The following is a 21278-nucleotide window of genomic DNA, read 5'->3' as shown; positions in this document are numbered from 1 at the left end:
TGGCTCTCAAGTGCTTGATAAGCTTTTGATCTTTGGCATTATATGGGAAAGAAAGTTCTTATTTGCCGCTTGTGTCCAACTCTTTCCCTTCCTACTTGTCTAACTAGAACATATTACTGTCTGTAGAGCCAGCAGTAGGAACCCCAATTTCTTAATTCCTGTTTCATTTCTTCTTACATGAAAGGCACAAATACTGAAAAATTGATAGTCACTTCTCCTGAACGAGTTCGTTCTGTAAAAGATAGTAATTTATGAAAAACGTAGTACTTCTCTTTTAGTGAAGAACATTTTTCTGTTGTTGCATTTCTTTTCCTCCTAATGTTTCAAGAATTCCAAGCTAGCAGTGATGATATCAACAAGATATATAGATGCTATTTTTTGCTAACAAGTAGTAGCCATCTGGGGCAAACACATTTTACGAAACAACCTATTTATTTGTACCAATACATTTGGAACTAATTTGTTTTTAACGTGCAAAGATGCCAAAGTGAATCCAAACCATGTCTCAGATTATCAATGTAGGTATTTGACATTTGACATTAAATTCCTTAAGACAGAACCTGGCGTAGAGTAGGAGTTTAGTAAATATCTGTTCAATGAAGAAACTATTGAAATTTCTCAAACTAGTTGAGATTTTCTCAAGAATTTATACAGAATTAAGGAGGCATGCAAGACAGAGAAAATACTTTAAAAAGAAAGAAATTTCAAATAATTGCTCAAAAATATGCCTTGTCAAAGATAAAGAGCTAACAAAAAAAGCAAAGGGTTATATGATAAATGTGTAAGTTTTGGTTTTATACAGAAATGCTTTCTAACTCACATTTCTCCTCAGTCTGTGCTAAAGCAAAATAAACTTAGTTTCAATGTTAAGTAGGCTATGTCACCACTATTGTTTTGTCACTTCTAACGTTCAGCATGGGGCATTTGCTGGTGTGATTTCTATGTTGCCTCAGTCCTGTGTATAAGACTGAAGAGCATATGCCTATTTCTAGTTCGCACACACTGGTTTGCCATTGATTTCCATGTAATTATAATTGATTTTCATATAATAATTTCCAAGGAGACCAAAGAAGGAAGTGTTCTAATATTTCTTTTAAAGAAAATTCCTTTCTTTCTCACTGTGTGGCCTTGTTCTACAAGGTACTTAGTCACTTTTAGCCTCAATTTCCTCTTCTATAATATGGAGGTAATAATAGCATCAATCTCGCTGGGTTGTTATGAGGATTGAGAATGATAGAAATTAAGATTATTATTGTTGTTAATATGATTGTGATGATAAAACATAAATAGTGATACCAATTCAAGGGATACCTGTTTAATGAGACAACTCATGTCTATAAATAGGATGCAGTGTAGTGTCAAAAGGGGTCTCAGTCTAGGGTTCAGGCTATATGTTTTTCATAACACGGTAAACTTGCTAAATAATTTTAGACATTTTTTTCCAGTATTGTATTAAAGTATTAATGTTTTCATCACAGAGAATAAGTAAAATATTGCATGCTTATTGTTTTTAATCTCTATTAACTGAGTTTTATTTTTATAATGCTCATCTCAAGCTAACCATCAAATGATATACAAAAGAGTACTTGCTCTATTATCCCAGAATCAATGACTGCCTTTTTAGTTACTAATTTACTCAGTATGGCATAAAGGAATCCTCTATGGTTCATCTATTTTTGTTTGTGAGTTGTTTCCCATAATGTAGTCTTTTAATTAAAGTTCTTTCTTTGTATTCCATTTTTTATATAGAATTCTTTTGTTAGATCAGAAGAAGATGATACAGAAAAAAAGAAAAACATCTTACAGATATTGCAGCAGATGGAAAACAGTCAAGCAATCAAAATCAGGTAGTGCTAGTTTTCGTTTCTTTTAGGTATATTCTGGAGGGGAAAAGAAAAATGGAAAGGAAAACTGTCATGTACTACTGAATACCAGGCACTATGCTAGGAATGTCCACATGTCTAGATATTTTTTTTTTTTTTTTTTTTTTTTTTTTTTTTTTTTTTTGCGGTTCGCGGGCCTCTCACTGTTGTGGCCTCTCCCGTTGCGGAGCACAGGCTCCGGACGCGCAGGCTCAGCGGCCATGGCTCACGGGCCCAGCCGCTCCGCGGCATGTGGGATCTTCCCGGACTGGGGCACGAACCCGTGTCCCCTGCATCGGCAGGCGGACTCTCAACCACTGCGCCACCAGGGAAGCCCCAACATGTCTAGATATTTAATCCTTGCCTTCAATTTGTAGAGGAAGAAATGGCTGAGTTGCAGATTGGAAATTCTTAACCAGATCTACATCTGTATCTCATAGAGTCAAGAAGTGTCATGATCATCTTTAGTGCTCTGAGGAAAAAAGGCTGCCTTTCTAGGGTGCTGCTAAGATATGCTGACCAAAATAATTCCTCACCCAGGAAACAGACTTTTCAAAATAGCGATAGACACAACAGATGCTTTAGTTGGAAATTACACAGAGTTGCAGCATTGCTGTTCTTATTATTTGAATAAAAAAATATGAAGTGCTGTCAAATTGATAACTTTTATAAATAGTGATTTTTTAAAAAAAAAATGAGAGCTGAGTTATCTTACAAGTGACAGGAGATGTTCCCAGTAATAACTGTAAACTTAATTTCACTTTAAAAAGTTACTGCATCAGGGGCTTCCCTGGTGGCGCAGTGGTTGGGAGTCCACCTGCCGATGCAGGGGACACGGGTTCGTGCCCCTGTCCGGGAGGGTCCCACGTGCCGCGGAGTGGCTGGGCCCGTGGGCCATGGCGCTGGGCCTGTGCGTCCGAGGCCTGTGCTCCGCAACAGGAGAGGCCACAACAGTGAGAGGCCCGCGTACCGCAAAAAAAAAAAAAAAAAAAAAATTTACTGCATCACAAACCAAACCATATTGTACTTCACTTGAACTATTAAGTTACTAGTATCAGGACTAGTGTTGTATTGAAATTCCAGTGAAATCTAGTTTGTAGTCTAATGTCTTTGCATTGTTTTGGTTATAATGAATCATCTGATGTGTTACAAATCCTGAGGTCTCTTCCATTTTGGAGAAAACGTCTTTGCAGTCACACAGATATGGTAGTTGGGAACACCACAGTTACACAAGTGTTCCCAGTTTTCCATTTATTAATAAGCCTCTGGCCAGCCAAATTGTACTGACAAATGCAACTGAGTCAGAATTGTCCAACAAAAAGCCTATTTTACTAAATTAAAGTAAGGAAATATACTCATATCTCCTTATTTCAAGGAACTGAGTCATTTTGGAAGCCAAATTGATGTGACATTAACGAAAATAGAACCAGAATGACACTGTGTTAGCCTCAAAATGAACTTTCTATCCAGATTAAGTAGACCTTTCTTGGATCACACTCACACCCTAGAGGATAAATTTGTATGGCAAGGTACTATTGGGGAATATGAGACATTTGCCACCAAAAATCTTGCTTTTTAAAAATTGAACTCTCTTTCTCAGTGGCCAGACGTTTTTAAAAGTGCAGTTGTCTGAATTTTCTAAGCTTTTTAGAAAGGAAGCATTTGTAGAGATTTTCTCCTTTTAAAACCATTATTAAAAAATAATTGTCAGAAGTACCATTTGCCTCTGGTCTAGACTGAACCATTCTAATGCAAAGTAGACCTGGTTCAAACAAAATGCTACTAGGTTTGCTCTGATTCTACAAGGCTGTGGTCCTTTCCCTCTTCAGTATCTAGTTTTCTTGTGAATTTTTATCAGGACAGAAAACAAAGGTATCATTTTTTTTCTATTTTCAATCACTTGAATAAAAAAATCCATTGCTTCAGAAGAAGAGCTGATTAAAGCTCTAATGACTGATATAATCTTTATCCAAGTTGTAGTTTCCTCAAAGACTCCACATTACCTTATGAAGAAGCACCATCCCCTTAAGATACTAATAGAAACTGGGCAAGTTCAGCAAACGTGGTTTGTGAGGACAGTATGGTGCCCACAACACATTAATAAAGGCTATTATTTAAGCCCTTTATGGTTGTTTCATAGATTTTGTACAATAAAATTTGGTTATTGGAAATTAATAGTTATGTACCATTTTTTATAAGTGCTTACTTTAACTTCTGAAGATACAAGATTAAATCATCCTGTTTGAGAGAAATGTCTAGTAGGAGAAACAGAAAAATAAGTGGGCCATTGCAGGTCAGTGACTTACATACTATGATGGAGGTACCTACAAGGTGTTATGAGAGCTAAGAAGAAACACATCTCATCAAGACAAGAATTTTTAAAACTTCCTTATAGTAAGTGAGTTTTGAAACATAAATAAGAGTTGGCTAGAAAAAGGGACTTAGGATATGGGTGAGGAGTGTTATCTGAAAATTTGGTTCTTCCCTTTTTCTCTTCTGCTCTTTCAGTGTTGTATCTTCCCACATAATAAGTACTTAGATCTGAAGACAAAATTCTCATCTGCGCTTCTATGACCAGGAATAAAAATCTGCTCAAATTAGAATTCTCCTCATCTGTCTATTATTCAATTTCCTTATTTCAGTGAGGCTTTCATCAAAGAATGAACGATAAAATAGCTTTCTCTTCCCAGGTAGCAACAGCTAAATTAAGTGTACTACCTATTAAACTTGACTGTTAAATTATAAGACAGCTTTTTTTACTATGTCATAGTACATTATGTATATCATTAATTGGTAATCATAATTCATTTTCTAGCTAGCTGTGTGCCTGTAGGCCAATTACTATGGTGTTGATATAGCACTTTCCCCAAATGCTAATGTGAATTTCATTTCCAGATTTTTTAAACAGATCTGTGCTTCATAAAACAATTGGAACTGAGTTTAGTATTTATGACTAGTTTAACATTTATTACGATCTAACAGATGACTTTAATGAAGATCAGAAGCATAGTACAAAAGGAAGGGCCTGAGACATTAAAAATTGACAAAGAATGGAATTATAACTTATAAAGGAAATCTAATAAAATAAAGTTTGCATTAAAAGATCATAAGGTTAAGAATCTCCAATGCACTTTACATTTATAAATATGAATCATCTATACCAGTATTTTGTTGACTAAGAAATAATACTTTTCAAAACTTAAAATAAATTACTCTGAAATTATGCTACTAAACTTCATAGATCATACCAGATTGGTCTTGAGGTTAGATAAACCTAATCTTAATTGTTAGCTATACAAAATTCATAATAAAGTAAAAACAGATTTTAAGCATTTGTTTACTCTCTGCTAAAGGAATTATAAATGCTTTTATAGAAAATATACAACAAACATGACATTTTATAAGCAATGCACTGCTAATTGCTAGGGTTTAGGATACCTTGAGGTGATGCTGAAAGACACTCAAATTCCCAAATCAGTGCAAGTACACAAAACATATAAAACATGGATACATTATTAAATGATGAAAAGTGCACAAAATAATGTACTGTGAACGTACAAATATAATTGTGTCTATCAGCCAGCAGAAACCTAATTGCTTTCTGAACAATGTAAGTTTTCAGAATATTGTTTTTCATATGTATTTTCCACTTTATCTCATAATATATACCAAGTAACTGTTCTGCATACCGCTTTCCAAAACAAGTTTTAAATGCTTACCGGAAGAAAATATAACTGGTGTAAATGATAGGAATAATCTTTTTAATTCACAAAATCTCTTCTGAACCTCAGCATAATTAAGTCAATGCCATGAATTCCACTATGGCTGTATTTTCAAAATGATATTTCAGGCAGTGACTTTACATACAAATTTTACTTCTCCTAAGAAAAACTTCAGCTATATAAGATATATCAAATATTAAAATAAAGTAATTTAAAAAATTTCTCACTCTTCTTTCAAAACAGAAAATAAAATGCAATTCATAAGGTTTTAAATCTATTTTGTTCTTATCTGAAATATTATATTATGAAGGTATTGTTATTTTTATTTATGGTAAGTTTGTATCTATAATGTATTCGCACAATGGCTATTTAGTATATTTATTTTAGTTATGTTCCTTTATATGTATCATAAATCTGCTTTTATAATCTTCTTTAAATGTTATTTTAATTGTTTTAATAAAAATATAATTATTCTGGATAGAAGTAATACAGGTAAATTTTTCCTTCCTTTCTACCTTTGCCTACTTTCCAAATTAAACATTTTAAATTGTGAACACTTTAACAAACTTATATTTTAAAATAATTCACAAGATGTTAAATTAGAAATAACAACCTCGCTCTTCCACCAATAGACCTATTGCCCTCTCAGAAATAAGTTCCTAACACATTCTCACATTGAAACTTCAGCCTCAACTGAAGATGAATATTCTAGCAATACATCATCAAGAGTTACCACTGGAAATGCCTTTTCAAAGTAAGTACTTTTCAAAGTTAGTACTTTCTTTTTTTTTTTTTTTTTTTTTTTGCGGTACGCGGGCCTCTCACTGTTGTGGCCTCTCCCGTTGTAGAGCACAGGCTCCGGACACGCAGGCCCAGCGGCCATGGCTCACGGACCTAGCCGCTCCGCGGCATGTGGGATCCTCCCAGACCAGGGCACGAACCCGTGTCCCCTGCATCGGCAGGCGGACTCTCAACAACTGCGCCACCAGGGAAGCCCAAAGTTAGTACTTTCTGACTGGAGAAAAATAATTCCAAAATTTGTACGTGCTCAGTAGCATCAAAGTGCTGACATTCCTTGTTTCTCTTTTTATTTGCCCATGGAGGAAGGGCTCTGAGGAATGTGGAACCAATGGAGAATTGTTTCTGAAACACGCTGTAAAGTAGAGTAGCTAAAAATTCTTCCTTCTGCTAGAGGATTCTCATATCCTAATCTGGTCAAAAGTTTTAGATAACAAAGTTAATTTTTTAAATGAAAGATGCATTTTAATCATGTCCGAGGACAATAAAATATTTAGAGTAAATGGTAAATACTAACAGGGAAAGACTGTCAGAGAATTACCAAAATGACCTTAATTTATATTGTTTATTTTTAAAGGATTTGCTTTATATCAACTGTCCTTTATTGAAGGCTAAATATTGTTACACTTCATTGACTTGCATAGCAACATTTTTAATGAGGAAAAGGTAGGGGCTAGGTAGAAACACTTAACTGAATCCTCATTTGTAAAATAAAACAATTGGGCTACATTCCTTCTTGTTATAAAGTCCTAGGAATCTATGCTAACCTACTGTTATAACCTGTCTCAGATAAATGTGTGGCTCTGACAGACCATCCAGGGACTGACAATTCCCTGGTAATGGGTTCCTCTAATTTCAGTTTTGTTTTAGGCAAAGAAATCAACTCCTGAAAGCTGTATCAGCACATATAATCACACACAGTACTAATAAAAATTACATCAGTTCCAGTAATAGATTACTACTTCATTGATGAATTCAGAATTCATGAGATTGGTTCAATGAAGTGGCACCAATGCAAAGTGATAGGTTTATTGACAGGGTCTCCATGATTAAAGGATATAAAGAACTATGCTGCATTCATCTTATGGCTTTTGAAGGTACTAAAGTGCCAAAGTACCACTGAATATGTGAAACAAGAATACTCTATTAATATCTTGCTTATAAGCTGTATAGTCAGGATAATTAAACATTGTTCTGGTGGGATGAGAAGATTTAATTAGTCCAGGGCATTTAGAAACCATTAATAAAAGTTTAAGTATTCATCAATCTTACAGCTATTGTTAACTGGTTCACTAATACATTATCATGCTATTTATTAATGATGCAAATTAATGGCATTTATAATATAAATGGTAGAATTAATAAAACAGTAATTTAAAAAAACATGAATATCACCTTTAGAAAAAAAATACCCACCAAATTTTAGTTTACTAAAGTGTTTTGACTGCAGTACACAGATTCTATTATTGCTCTTCTAGTTTTCTTTCCAGTGCATCAAATTACACCTCATTATTGTTGAAAGATTTTATTCTTTTGACCTATTGTATCTAAAATATTTGTATAAACCTATCACCTGCCTGGACTTAGAGATAAAAGTTTTACAGTAAAGGTTTTTGATTTTAGAAGGAACTATTTTTGATTAAACTTTTAAAATAGCAAATTCATTTATATCATGGTGATTTTTAAAAAGTATATTGTGTTAGTCCTTTTCTATAAAAGTATATTTTTAAAGTATGTGAGGAGAAATAAAATCCTCCGACTTTCATTCCCATTTTCATAAATTTGATATTTTTCAAAAAAACTGCAATGCTTTATATGCCAAAAAAGCTTTTGTACTTATTCTTAAGTGTGTTTTTAAATAGTATCAAGAAAGTGGAAATTGTCTGTCTTTCTTTAGAAAAATATCTCCCCCTTCCATGAAATAAGCAAGAGAACCAGGGTAACTACTAAACAAAACTAGATTTTACAAATTTCAAGACTGTGAAATAAGAGAGGTATTTTCTGTTATTAAACACCTGGCTTGGAAGAAGAAAATGAAAACACTTTCCAAAGCATAATTTTTCTTGATAAAGAATATTAATTTTAGTATAATCAATGCTTCTTTCTAAATAAGTGTAATCTTTGGATTCTTGTCCAGCTACATTTATGCTTGGCCACAAGTTCTTAGAGCAATATCTTTACTTAAGGTCAGTGAATAATGTCCTCTTATTGCATTCTTCAGTCTTGGTAAGCAAATAATTTTACAAAATGTGAGAAACAGTCATGATACAAAGTATGTTAGAATACTTCAGTGGAATTCTAAGGTAAAACTGATACAAAAATATAAAAATACTAAATTGGTAAGTAGTTGATAATAACCAAGTGGGCTATCAATATAACCTGGTATCTCAAAGGGTTCTCAATATAAAGCTGCTTTCTTATGTCATAAAAATATATTTATATTAATTAAATATATTCACTGCTGCCAAGGGTTATTATTTTTTTCAGGGAAAGGGATGTACCTTAGCCGTTGGATGAACTTGTAAGAGAATATTGTTATTTTAAAAGGTAATTCTCATAACAAAATTTTTGAGCGCAAAAAATACAGTTCTCAGAAGTCAAGCATTTTGAATATAGAGTATCTGGGATTCCTAAATAAAGGCTTATTCTTCTTTGCCAGTGTACAAATTTTATGAATGATGAATGCCCCCTCCCCCCCGCAACCCATACTTCAGTGAAACTTCAGCTTACATTTACTAGGTATGCAAAATTTGGAAGTGCAAATATGGCATTCAGGGACATTTTGTGTATGAAAGTGTTTTGTATGGCTAAATGATATACTAGCATAGATGAACAGCAGTATAAAGATAAGTTGTCTCTTTCTTCAGCTCGATGCTTTGTGACGACCTAGAGGGGTGGAATAAGGAGGATGGGAGGGAGGCTCAAGAGGGAGGGGATATGGGTATATATGTATACATATAGCTGATTCACTTTGATGTACAGCAGAAACTAACAACAATAAAGATGTACTAACTTTATTGGATGAAACTAACATCCAATAAAGATGTAAAAAAAATAAGTTATCTCTTTCTATCCTCAATCTATTATTTTCATTATTTGTATTTCAACGTGTGTTACAAAGAAAATCACCAAGAGAACATTCATCTTTGTATATGTAGCAACCGCTGATGAGTTAAAAATAGGTAAAAAGTCAACCTGTGTTTCAAATACTGAAGTGTTTCATCAAACTTCCAAGAGTGACACAAAGTTGTGACATCTCTGGCACGTTTGTTCTATTTATCTTATGGCCATAATTACAGCCTCATATTATGTTTCCATCAGCAAGACAGGGAACCAGCTCTGCTTACCTGGTGTCATCAGTATGAGTACATGTATTTTCCAATTTGGCAGAAAGAGGAGCTTCTATTTATATACGAATAATGTTAAATTAATGGAAACGTTTGATGAAGTGACTAAGGGCATACTGCTCCTTTTCAAATAGTTATATGCAATAGACTGTTCTGCTTCTTAAAAAAAAACAAAAAAGCTTAAGGACAAGTCTGGCTGAAGCCTATTATACACGGGTTGGGTTTCAGAGCCACGAGGAAAAGGTATTGGGTGGGTATGAAGGAGTCGGGGAGGGAGACAGGGAGACAGATCTGATCTCTAAATGAATTGTAGATTTCTATTTTTTTTTTCTGGGTAGGCAAAAAAAGAAAAAGTTTATTTCAATGAAGATGTTAGTCTAAAACTTAATAAGCAGCAGAAAGCTAATGAAGTATTCTTTTAAGAGAATGACAAATCTCACTTCTAAGGCAACCTCATTCCCTGAACTTTGAAATTCTGAAAAGAGCAGCATATTAAATGATATAAAAAGCACATTTACATATGAAAATGTCATCTAGAAATTTCAGTATGTGTTACCACCCACTAATTATAGATACTAAGTAGTCCAGTTTTATAAAAGATTCAGTTTCTATTTAAAATAGTACTACTCACTTAAAAAATATATCTAAAAGGTTATTGTTGAGAGAAGAATGGCAAACTTTATTCTACACCAATTAAATCTCAATATAGCATTTTAAAGGTATTCATTTTATCATTCTTCCATTAATGCTTTTAACATATGCTTCTTTATGGTTCTAGGTATTCATTACTTGTTTTATTGAAAAAATAAGTGTGACCTTGTGGAATGAGTTTCCTAATCTTTAAATTCTTTCTCTGAATGCAAGGTAATTATATATCAATGGCATGTATACATTGTAAACAATTGATTTTTGTTGTTGAAGTATAGTTGATTTACAATGTTGTGTTACTTTCTGGTGTACAGCAAAGTGATTCAGTTCTACATATATATGTATATGTATATATTCTTTTTCAGATTTTTTCTATTATAGTTTATTACAATATATGGAATATAGTTCCCTGTGTTATACAGTAAGACCTTATTGTTTATCTATTTTGTATACAGTGGTTTGTATCTGCTAAACCCAAACTTTTAATTTATCCCTCCCCCTGCCCTTTGGTAACCATAAGTTTGTTTTCTATGTCTGTGGATCTATTTCTGTTTTATAAAATAATTTCATTTGTATCTTTTTTTTACATTCCCAATATGTGATATCATATGATATTTGTCTTTCTCTGTCTGACTTACTTCACTTAAAATGATAATCTCTCAGTCTATCCACGTTGCTGCAAATGGCATTATTTCATTCTCTTTTACAGCTAAGTAATATTCCGTTATATATATATATCACATCTTTTTTATCCATTCCTCTATTGATGGACACTTAGGTTGCTTCTATGTCTTGGCTATTGTGAATAGTGCTGCTATGAACAGTGGGGTGTATGCATCTTTTCAAATTATAGTTTTTTCTGGATATATGCCCAGGAGTGGGATTGCTGGATCATATATCATATGGTAACTCTAACAATTGAATTTCTAGAGGTGGCAAAACTTGACTGAAAATAAGTCTTAATTTAAATTGTTCAGATAGTAAAGATAGAAAAATTCCTTCTAAAAATTAAAATAAGGAATCCATGTGTCCCGTATCCCACTTTATTGATTGCATTTTCCTCATTTCTTTTGTGACATTGCTAGCCATAAATATGTGTGTTTGAAGGAAGGGGAATGTGGTTAATAGAAAGCAGACTGGCAGAGAGGAGCTTTTTTTTTCTTTGCGGTACGCGGGCCTCTCACTGTTGTGTCCTCTCCCGTTGCGGAGCACAGGCTCCGTACGCGCAGGCTCAGCGGCCATGGCTCACAGGCCTAGCCGCTCTGCGGCATGTGGGATCTTCCCGGACCGGGGCACGAACCCGTGTCCCCTGCATCGGCAGGCGGACTCTCAACCACTGCGCCACCAGGGAAGCCCCTGAGGAGCATGTTTTGACAGTAGAGAGCTCTAGTATATTCTAACAGGTTACAGAAACATTAGGGATAGTCCCTTCAGCACAGGTTTCCACTATAGAAAGAAGAGAGCTGACAATCATGATTATCTCCTGGGATTAGATCACTAAAATACCTGAGACTTTTCATTAATCTGAGAGGTAAAAGACAAACCAGGAAAAGTATGATCAAAGGTGATAACTTCATTCAAAAGTTTGAATGAAACTTACTGATGACACCATTGCCTCTTTTTTTTAAAACTAATTTTTATTGGAGTAGAGTTGCTTTACAATGTTGTGCCAGCTTCTGCTGCACAGCAAAGTGAATCAGCCATATGTACACACATATCCACTCTTCTTTTCGGATTTCCTTCCCATTTAGGTCACCACGGAGCACTGAGTAGAGTTCCCTGAGCTATACAGCAGGTCCTCATCAGTCATCTATTTTATACATAGTATCAATAGTGTATATATGCCAATCCCAGTCTCCCAATTCGTCCCCCTGCCCCAACACCATCGCCTCTTCTTATTTCCTTTTCCTCACTTTGGAGGTAGAGGTTAGAAAACCCAACTGCAAATCATAACTTGAGCCCCCTTTATCCTTTTGTTTCTTGCATTGTTACCCAATGTTAAGGCTTGATCGACGACTCGTTGATTTAGGATAAGTCATTTTCTCAAAATATCAGTTTCCTCCATTTTAAAGTAGGGTAATATCTACTTCAAAGAGTTGTGGGAACCATGGAATCCTGCAAGTACATAGCACCTAGAAAGCATTCAATGGATGTATATTATAATAATTATTAAGGCTGGCAATGACCAAGGGAGTGATTTCATAATGATATCTAAATATAAATAGTAATCTCACTTAGAATAAGTTGACCAACTGTCCTCAATCTCCTCAGGGGATAGAAAGTGAAAGAGGATAACTTTTTGGAACAACATATTTAACTATAATATAAGAAAGAAGGATACTGAAAAAATTCAGTATTGACATAGGTTTCTGGATGGAGTGCAAAACGGATAGTCAGATGAAATGAGGTTTCCATATAGCTGTCACCAATGTTAACCAGTATAGTACAGTACTTTCTCTTCTAAGGTCTAAATTAATTAAACATAGAATATGGGCACCATGATCTGCGTGGCAATATTTTTATTGAAGTAGAAGGCAATAGCAGGCTTTTTCTGTGAAACGTGTAAAGCTTGAAATTGCAAAACTTTGGGACATATAGGATACAGGGAGATAACAATACTTTTGTTACCACCAAAGGTTGCTTTAAACAAAGAGTCTCTGTACGAGTCTTTTGGTATATATTATTCACTTAAACACTTTTAATCTTCACAGAATATAACCTATCAACTAATCTTATGCATAATTTTCTTCTGGAGATTTTTTTTTAGCTTTCATTCTTGGCAAGATAATTAATAAACTTCTTGGATATTAGAAGTGGTTTCAGATCTAGTAATTAATTACTGCTTGTTTAAAGGGGACAACAATATCTTTTTTGTTATTTTGGTCACTTAATTCTGTTGTCTTTTCCATGGTTCCAAATTTAAGTCGAGAAATTGTAATCAAATATTGTCCAATTATAAACCAAGTGAAGTAGGTATCGTTTGTAATTTACCAAGTATATATCAACATAATCAGATTCAAGAGTTACTAATTTAGTGTGAGTTATACATTAATAACCAAGAAAATATTATTCTCCTACCTAAATTTTACTCATTTGAAGATGATATCGGATCCTTAAAGAAACTCCGTGGCATGTCAGGCAAAGCATTAAGCTAGGAGTGAAGATCTAGATTCTAGTTTTGTGAACTCGGACAAATTACAATCTTTTTAGAACTGAATTTCCTCTTCCATAAATATCAGGTATGCATTATATATAAGCTATTAGGTTTAGGAATACAGCTATACTGTAAATATAATATGGCCTCTACTTTGACAGAGCTTACCTTCCAGATGGGTGTGATTTTCTTACTGGATAATCTCTAAATTCACATTCATTTAGAAAATTCTGTGATAGTAATGTTCTTTCAGATTGCCAAGGATTGGCCAGCATTATATGTAGGAAAAGAAAGGACACAGGACACACAACAATTGTGCATTAAGTATGGAATGAGAAAAAGAGAGAAATAAACAAGCCCATGCCCATAGAAGGCGCTCAATTCAGAATTGTTTACATAATCATTTTACTAAGAAGTCTAACAATGTGTTTCCAATTTGTGGTTTAGCAGATTTGTTTATCCAATATTTTATATTTCTGCCTGTTTCATTTATATTTTAATTTTTTTTTCTTTAGGAAACTCTTGTGGAAATCTAAGAGGACATCTTTCAGTGGGTGAAAATACTCCTTCTAATTGACAGATTACTTAGGCAGCAAGAACACTTTACTAGCTAAATTCATAGCTCTTCTTAGTAGTGACATAATAAAAATGCAATGGCTTAAGGCTAACATTTTAAAAGTGACATGTGGGTAACTGAGAAACTAAATCTGAGTAGGAGAGATGAAAATTACTACATCATTTGAAATGTTACCTAAACCCAAATGTGTAATGTTCCTAAAATCTATGGTATTTTACAGTTTGCAAAGCACTTTCACATTCATCATCTCATTTGAACCTCACAAGGTCAAGATCACCAGAATTGGAAACAAGAGGAAAAAAGCAAAGTAAATGCTATCTTTCTTTATAAATAGTATTGAGGCTCTATTCATTCCCCAGTATGGTCTGGCTGCTAATCTTCAACACCACTGCAACACTAGAACTTTATTTTCTCTCTCTTGTTCCCATCCTCACTACTAAATCAACAACAGCATTTTCTGGTTATGCCTATCACTTTTTTTCCAGTTTGAGTTAGGAACATGGAAGTAAGAATACAGGTGGGGAGGTTGACAGAATTTGAGGGGTTGGTTAGTTTGATCCTTTAAATTTGGTTCTGTTTTGCATCAGTCTTTATAAATGTGTGAGTGTGTGTGTGCACTCGTGCGTGGTTTGTGCATGGAACCCAAATATGCAGTTTTAAAATATCTTGTCAAGTACATACTGTCTGATCAACCTTTAATATTTACTACATGTTCAGAAGAAGAATCATTCTGCCCATACTCTATTCACAGGGTCTATTTACCTTGATTTATGCTGGGGTCCAAAAATAATTCAAAGAGCAGGAAAAAGGAGAGGAGGATGGCCAGACCTTCTGGTTCAGAAGTAATTTAATAAATTTTTAATTGTAAAATGGCATTGTTTCGTAGCAGTACTTAATGTCCTTATATGTCATAAGAACTCAGGAAAACAAAAAAATAGAGTGCTTTAGGATATCCATTTTTTTAGCTATGGCCTAGAGATCATTTTGATAACTTGGCAAATCATAAAAGGGAAAAAATGGTAATATTAGAAATAGGTATAGTAATATTTTCATTTTTTCCTAATCTCAGATACATAGAATTGAGCCCGATTATGTTCTGTTTAAGAAGGCAGATAATAGTTGCAAAAAGTTTAGCCTGCTTGTAATTATCATTCTTTTCTCCTTTATTGACAAGTACTCAAGATTATTTACAGTCCGTTGTGATTTCTTATTAGCAAAGGATTATCATCTGAGCTCTTTAGTTTTTAAAATCTCCAAGTCTTTTGGTGTTTTAAAATATAAGGCCTTATTTGTCATTAAGAAGCTGCTGGCTGAAAAACAGAATTTTTAACTCCGTCCAATATACTGTTTCATTGTGTCATGGTTAAAGTACCAGTGTGTACTTCATTATTCTCTAGGGCTGAACGTTTTCTTGTAGTTAAATGAGGTTTGGCCTCCAAGAAGAAGACGAAAGCAATCAGTACTTCATTGAGATATTATACACTGGTAGTTTTCCCAGATGACTTAAGTTTAAGGCATCAGCTTATCAAAATATCAATGTTTTCGGATCTGTTCCCTCCTTTCCTGTTGGCCCTCATCAACTTTTGTCTAGACTATTCCAATAGTCTCCACATAGTTCTCCTTGCCTCTAGACTCTTACTTGCTCCAATTCTTCTCAATATTGCCATTATAGCTTAATTCCTGTGTGAGATGTGATCATGTTATCCATCAGCTCAAGAAATCTATATTGACCACAGAATAAAGTCCAAACAAAATTTTTAGCCCTTCACAAAATTCCCAAAGCCTATTTCTTATTTCCACCGTCAATAGTGGCCCTGCAAACACACAACAAATGCACACACATCTAACACAAATCATAATATATTTCTTGAATGTGTCAGGCACTTTCACTAGTCTATACTTTTATTATTACGGAGAGGAAATCAAATACAATTGCTCGGTATTTTAATTAAATTAAGGAGTTCAAACACTGAACTAGAGGAAGATTTTAAGCAAGCAAATCTCCCTCTTCTTCTAGCCCTTGAATTTCACACTCACCCACTCAGGCCACCTGTTATCTGACTAGTTTTTAGCTCAAAAGTAGATAATTCCAGAGCAGTCTTTTGATGGTTTTCTAAGGATTAAGAAAACTTCGTATAGAGCATATTCATTCTGATCTAAAAGTAAAAAAGCAAGCAAGCAAGCAAACGACTGAAAAACAGAGTATCATAGGGCAATAATAACAAATTACTTAAGCCCTTTTTTGGGGAGAAGTAATTTTCTACATTTCTATTTTAAAACTCTTATGAGTAATTCTTTCAGCAATTAATAAATCCCCACGAAAGAAAAAAATCTGTATTGCAATTTGACAGTTGTCACACCTGTAGCTCGCAATGAATTCTTTCTTTTCAAATGATTTCTTAGCAATGATTTTTCCAATGTGCATAAAAATGGAAATATTTTTGCATTTTGCAGCCCAAGTGATCTTTTAATTTCCTTTTCAAAAGTGGGTCTTTTCTTCCCTCAGAAAGCAGAAGTGGAACACATTTCTATTTTCAGCATGGAACAATGGCTATGGGCAATCGAAGGTGATTATATCACAAGATTAAGGATAATTCTGAATGTTAGAGAGCAAGCCTTTTTGCTTAGTCATTTTGGTAGATTAATCAATTTCATTTATATATATTTTTTCATGTATGTGTTAGGCACCCACAGACAAAACTTACGATTACAGGCAAATGATATTCAGAGTTAATATTTACCTACTCACTATTAAATATGGTTATCAAAACAACCCTTAAAAACTATAAAAATCTCTCAACATTGCAATAATTGTTCATATTTTTTCACAACTTTTATTCCTTTGAATTTTTGTCCAATGAAATGATCAAGATGTCAGGGTTTAAACTATTTCTATGTCTGGCCTCTTGGGAAGCTAAAGCAACTATTTCAGGTCATCACATGTTATTCGATGACTCATTTTTTCACTGTACTACAACAAACTCCAGGGAATAAAAGGAATAATGTAAATACCAAAGGTCCTTAAACTGGAACTGTCAAGGAGAAAACATAAAATAACCTTTCAACAAGCATGTGTTAAACTAAGTATAACACATTAAGAGAAAATTAGACTGTGCCATTCCATGGGTCCCTTTCTACTCTTGAGCCTATAAATATAGATTGATTACCTCTTTGGTATTCCTTGGAATTCTCCCATTAATGTAAACGACAGATTAGATATTTGAATAAAAACCAGAACAGAAGACTTATGCATTTTAGAAAGATGTACAACTATAAGCATTGAAATTAAAAAAACAAAAAGAATTTAACCAGAAATTGTGTCACCAGACTATTCCAACTTAACAAAGTCAACTTGTTTTGAGGTTAATTTATCTAATATTTATAAGAAGGAATATTTTTGTACCTATATCACATATATACAACCTTTTAAACTGGCTAACCACAGATGTATTAAATAATACAGAATATTTGCTGCTGAATATATAAGCTTTTCTCATAATTATGCCACCAGATTATTTATAATACATCTATGTTGAAGAAAATGTTAATGTAATATTTAGAAAGCCACTAGTTTGCTTGTTTTGTAGGCACAATGTAGGAGCCAAAGGCAGCAACTGGCACAGTGCCTCCTATGTTTAGCTGTAATCAGACGAAGTGTAGTTCCATATTTTTCTAAAGTTTAGGTAAGTATGATTTTGCGCTCAGGGTCCATTGTGAACAGAGTATGAAACTGTAAAATAGGATCTAAGATCTACCACCTTCTTAGACCTCAGTAATGAATAGAGTATCAAGAAGATTATCTGGTAGACAGCAGAGTTTAAAGTCAGAAAACATGGGTTCTAGAACCACCACTGCTTTTAAGTCACTGCTTTTGACTTTAGGCAAAACACTCCCTCATAACTTAATCAAACATCTGTTAAATGGGTATAATAGCTGTCCCACTACTGGGGGGCTCAAATGAAATAATAGACGTAAATTTTTAAGGATAAGACACTATGTAATATAAAGTATCTTTTATTGTGCTGTACATTTTGACTTAAGAACATTGATCAGCCTTGAGTACTTACCACAAATATATTATTTCAAATTCTTTGATTTAGGATTTGGAAAAATATGGGCAGAAACACAATGAGAAACTTGTTTGAAGTGAGAAAGCAGATAAGAAAAAGGGGTGTTAGAAGATACATTTTTCCTTTTTTTCTTGCCTACTGCAGACTTAGAGAAAAAAATTTCTTGAAAACGTCTCACTGTAAAAAAAAAAAAAAAAAGTCACTACGAGTTCAGCAGTTTCCCTGAAAAGTTTGTTGTTTAACAGGAGAAATGGTGGCTCTTGGAGTGTTTCAAATTCTAAATGTTGCCATAGAAACACAGCTTCAGACACTGGATAGAATGAACCGTATGCCACTCTTTCGTTTTTTTTTTTCTGGTAAGGATTTTCTTAGGAGTATATCTTGGAAAAACTAGACTATGAAATAGGTGGAAAGACACGTTATGAAGCTCTTTGTTGGGTCATGATTGCAGAGCCTGGACCTTGTTTAACCCACAAGCACATTTGTTCATGTGTTAAAAGGTGTCTGTGCACTGCCCTGAGGAGCTACTGTCAGGAAAAACACAACTACTGAGAACAGAGCTATTCTCCCTACTGCCCATAACAAGCTGGGAGTTCAAAAACGTATCAAATATAGCCTGGAAGCAGCCAGAGGCTAATGTGTTTTCTTATTAGAATATATTATAGGGCTTCCCTGGTGGTGCAGTGGTTAAGTCCCCAATGCAGGGGACACAGGTTCGAACCCTGGTCCAGGAGGATCCCACATGCCACAGAGCTGCTGGGCCCGTGCACCACAACTACTGAGCCTGTGTGCCACAAGTACTGAAGCCTGTGCACCTGGAGCCTGTTCTCCCCGCGTACCACAACGCAGAGTGGCCTCCGCTCGCTGCAGCTAGAGAAAACCCGCGCACAACAACGAAGACCCAACACAGCCAAAAATAAATAAATAAAATAAATTTATTAAAAAAAGAATATATTATAATATAATGTATTATTAATGTAAGTATTTTGAGAGATCTGGAGACAGAAAATTTTAGTTATAGAAGTAGAAGGTTTGAGACTCCTTTTGGTCTTTGTGGCAAAAAAATTTCCAATGTTTTAAGATATCACATTATTTCCATTGCTTATAAACAATATACATATATAGCATATAAAATTTGAGAAACAGAAGAGAAAGAATATAAAGATCCCAAGTGATTTTAATGCTCATATATAACGACTTTTAAACTTCTGTATATTTTCACATAGATGAAATAGGAAATGTATCATTTTATAGCCATATTTTTCTACTTAATATTGAGATTTTTCACTGAAAATAAAACCTCACATTGCCATATGATGCCAGATAGTCTATAATAAGAATAGTAGAATTCAAGAATATCGAATGCCAAATGATGAATGTGTTTCTCCTTTTCTGAATTTATTTGCATGTCCTCCATTAAGGATGGAGATCCTGAGAAGAGGCAGTGGCCAAAAGGCTTTTTTGAGTTTATATGAAGGAAAAGGTGAGTTGTAACAACCTTAGATTTCTTAACATTGCTTTCAAAATCTTGGTTTCTTTGGCTTAATATCAATACGTCCTTTTTTTTTTTTTGCAGTCCAAAGGTCTTGAAAACACGGATTGCTTCATGAATTTGTGTGTCATTCTTGCACAGGGGCCATGCTAAGTGTCTCTGTATCATTCCAACTTTAGTATATGTGCTGCTGAAGCAAGTGCTCATATTTGTCAAATTTATCAATCATATATTTTGCATCAAATCCATTAAAATAGTCATAGGAATATAAAGATAAAAATAAAGTTTAAAAATTTGAATAATTTAGTGAAATAATTTATCTCTTAGTGTTTTTGTTTCCTTGGAATTTACTATTTAATATAAGGTTTACCCCAAACTGAAGTTAATTTCTAATTAATTCAAGTCAGTAAAGTGAGATTCAGTGAGTTATTACCTTAGGCCAATTATAGTTCTTTGGCAACCTAAAGAGTTAATATAGCTTTCAAGTTTGTCTACTTGACAACTGGGAAAGAGCTTTTGCCCTGAGAATATCTGGCTCACTAATGGAGAATCATAGAATTTTTAAAGCCCAATTATGCATGGGGAAGCAGCACTTTAAATCCTGGTGATCTTAAGGGTGCAATCAGATAAGTCTCCTGATCCATATTAATCTTGTTATAGTTAAATGAAGATAACCTTCCTTCATAACTATGCTGTTCATGTTTCATTTAATAATGAAAATTTAAGGCAGGAAACACTGACCAAACAATGTAGTCAAGAACAGAAAATTGTAACACAGTCTAATAATCTCAATTTCTGCCTATTAACTTTAATACATATGTGTACATTGGCTGCCATTTTTCCAAAGTCATATTTGAAAATCCACAGAATACGTGTATGCGCCTCAATTTGAGGCTGTTTGTATATGTTGTGAATATTGTTAATGTAGATATTAGCTGTAGCTATTTAAAACTATGTATGTAATTATATTATTTCATTTAATCTTTGCATCAAAGCTGTTATCCCCATTTTAAAGGTGAGAAATACTTATTTTACAGGAAAGCTAAGTAAATTGCCCAAGGTCATATAGCTAGCATATTCCTTTAAAAATTATTTTGTATAAATAAATGCTTATGCGTGAAGTTACTTAATCCAAAATATAAAATGGAATTGAAATTTTTAAGTGATTTTATCCAAGTGATGTGAAATATTATTTTACAGTGTATTTCAGATAAATTTAATTCTGTAGTCCAAGTTACTCTACTTCTAAGATTTAACATTTCTCTCTTATAAAGGTAAATGCTCCCAAAGAGTTTTTTTTTTTCTTGTTTCTTGTTTGCCTATGTCTAACAGAACCCTGACATTTTCATTTCTGTACTTTAGAAAGGAAAAGATAAATGTTTGGGTACTGTCATTGCTCATTTTCTATGAACAGGCTCTATAACAAGTGCATATTAGACTCATTCTCAAGTATGTTGCAAGTGAATGCAACTATCTATACAGACCTTCCTTAACTTACAATGGTGTTATGTGCCCAAACCCATAGTAAGTTGACAATATCGTAAGTCAAAAATGCATTTAATACACCTAACCTAATACACCTAACCATAGCTTAGACTAGCCCACTTT

At 33.9% G+C, this 21278-nt stretch overlaps 1 protein-coding gene and 1 non-coding gene across 2 annotated transcripts in view; both read right to left on the bottom strand.

The window, feature by feature from the left end:
* Positions 1-21278, bottom strand: part of HTR2C (5-hydroxytryptamine receptor 2C) — a 244974-nt gene that overhangs the window by 136888 nt on the left and 86808 nt on the right. The gene's annotated exons all lie outside the window — the stretch shown is intronic.
* LOC116748152 lies at positions 19767-19869 on the bottom strand. The gene has a single exon (XR_004348173.1). It is a non-coding gene; the product is annotated as a U6 spliceosomal RNA (small nuclear RNA).

Source organism: Phocoena sinus, chromosome X (assembly GCF_008692025.1).
Source record: "Phocoena sinus isolate mPhoSin1 chromosome X, mPhoSin1.pri, whole genome shotgun sequence".
Taxonomy (NCBI): domain Eukaryota; kingdom Metazoa; phylum Chordata; class Mammalia; order Artiodactyla; family Phocoenidae; genus Phocoena; species Phocoena sinus.
The sequence above is the reverse complement of the archived record's forward strand: the minus strand, read 5'-3'. Positions and strand labels throughout refer to the sequence as shown.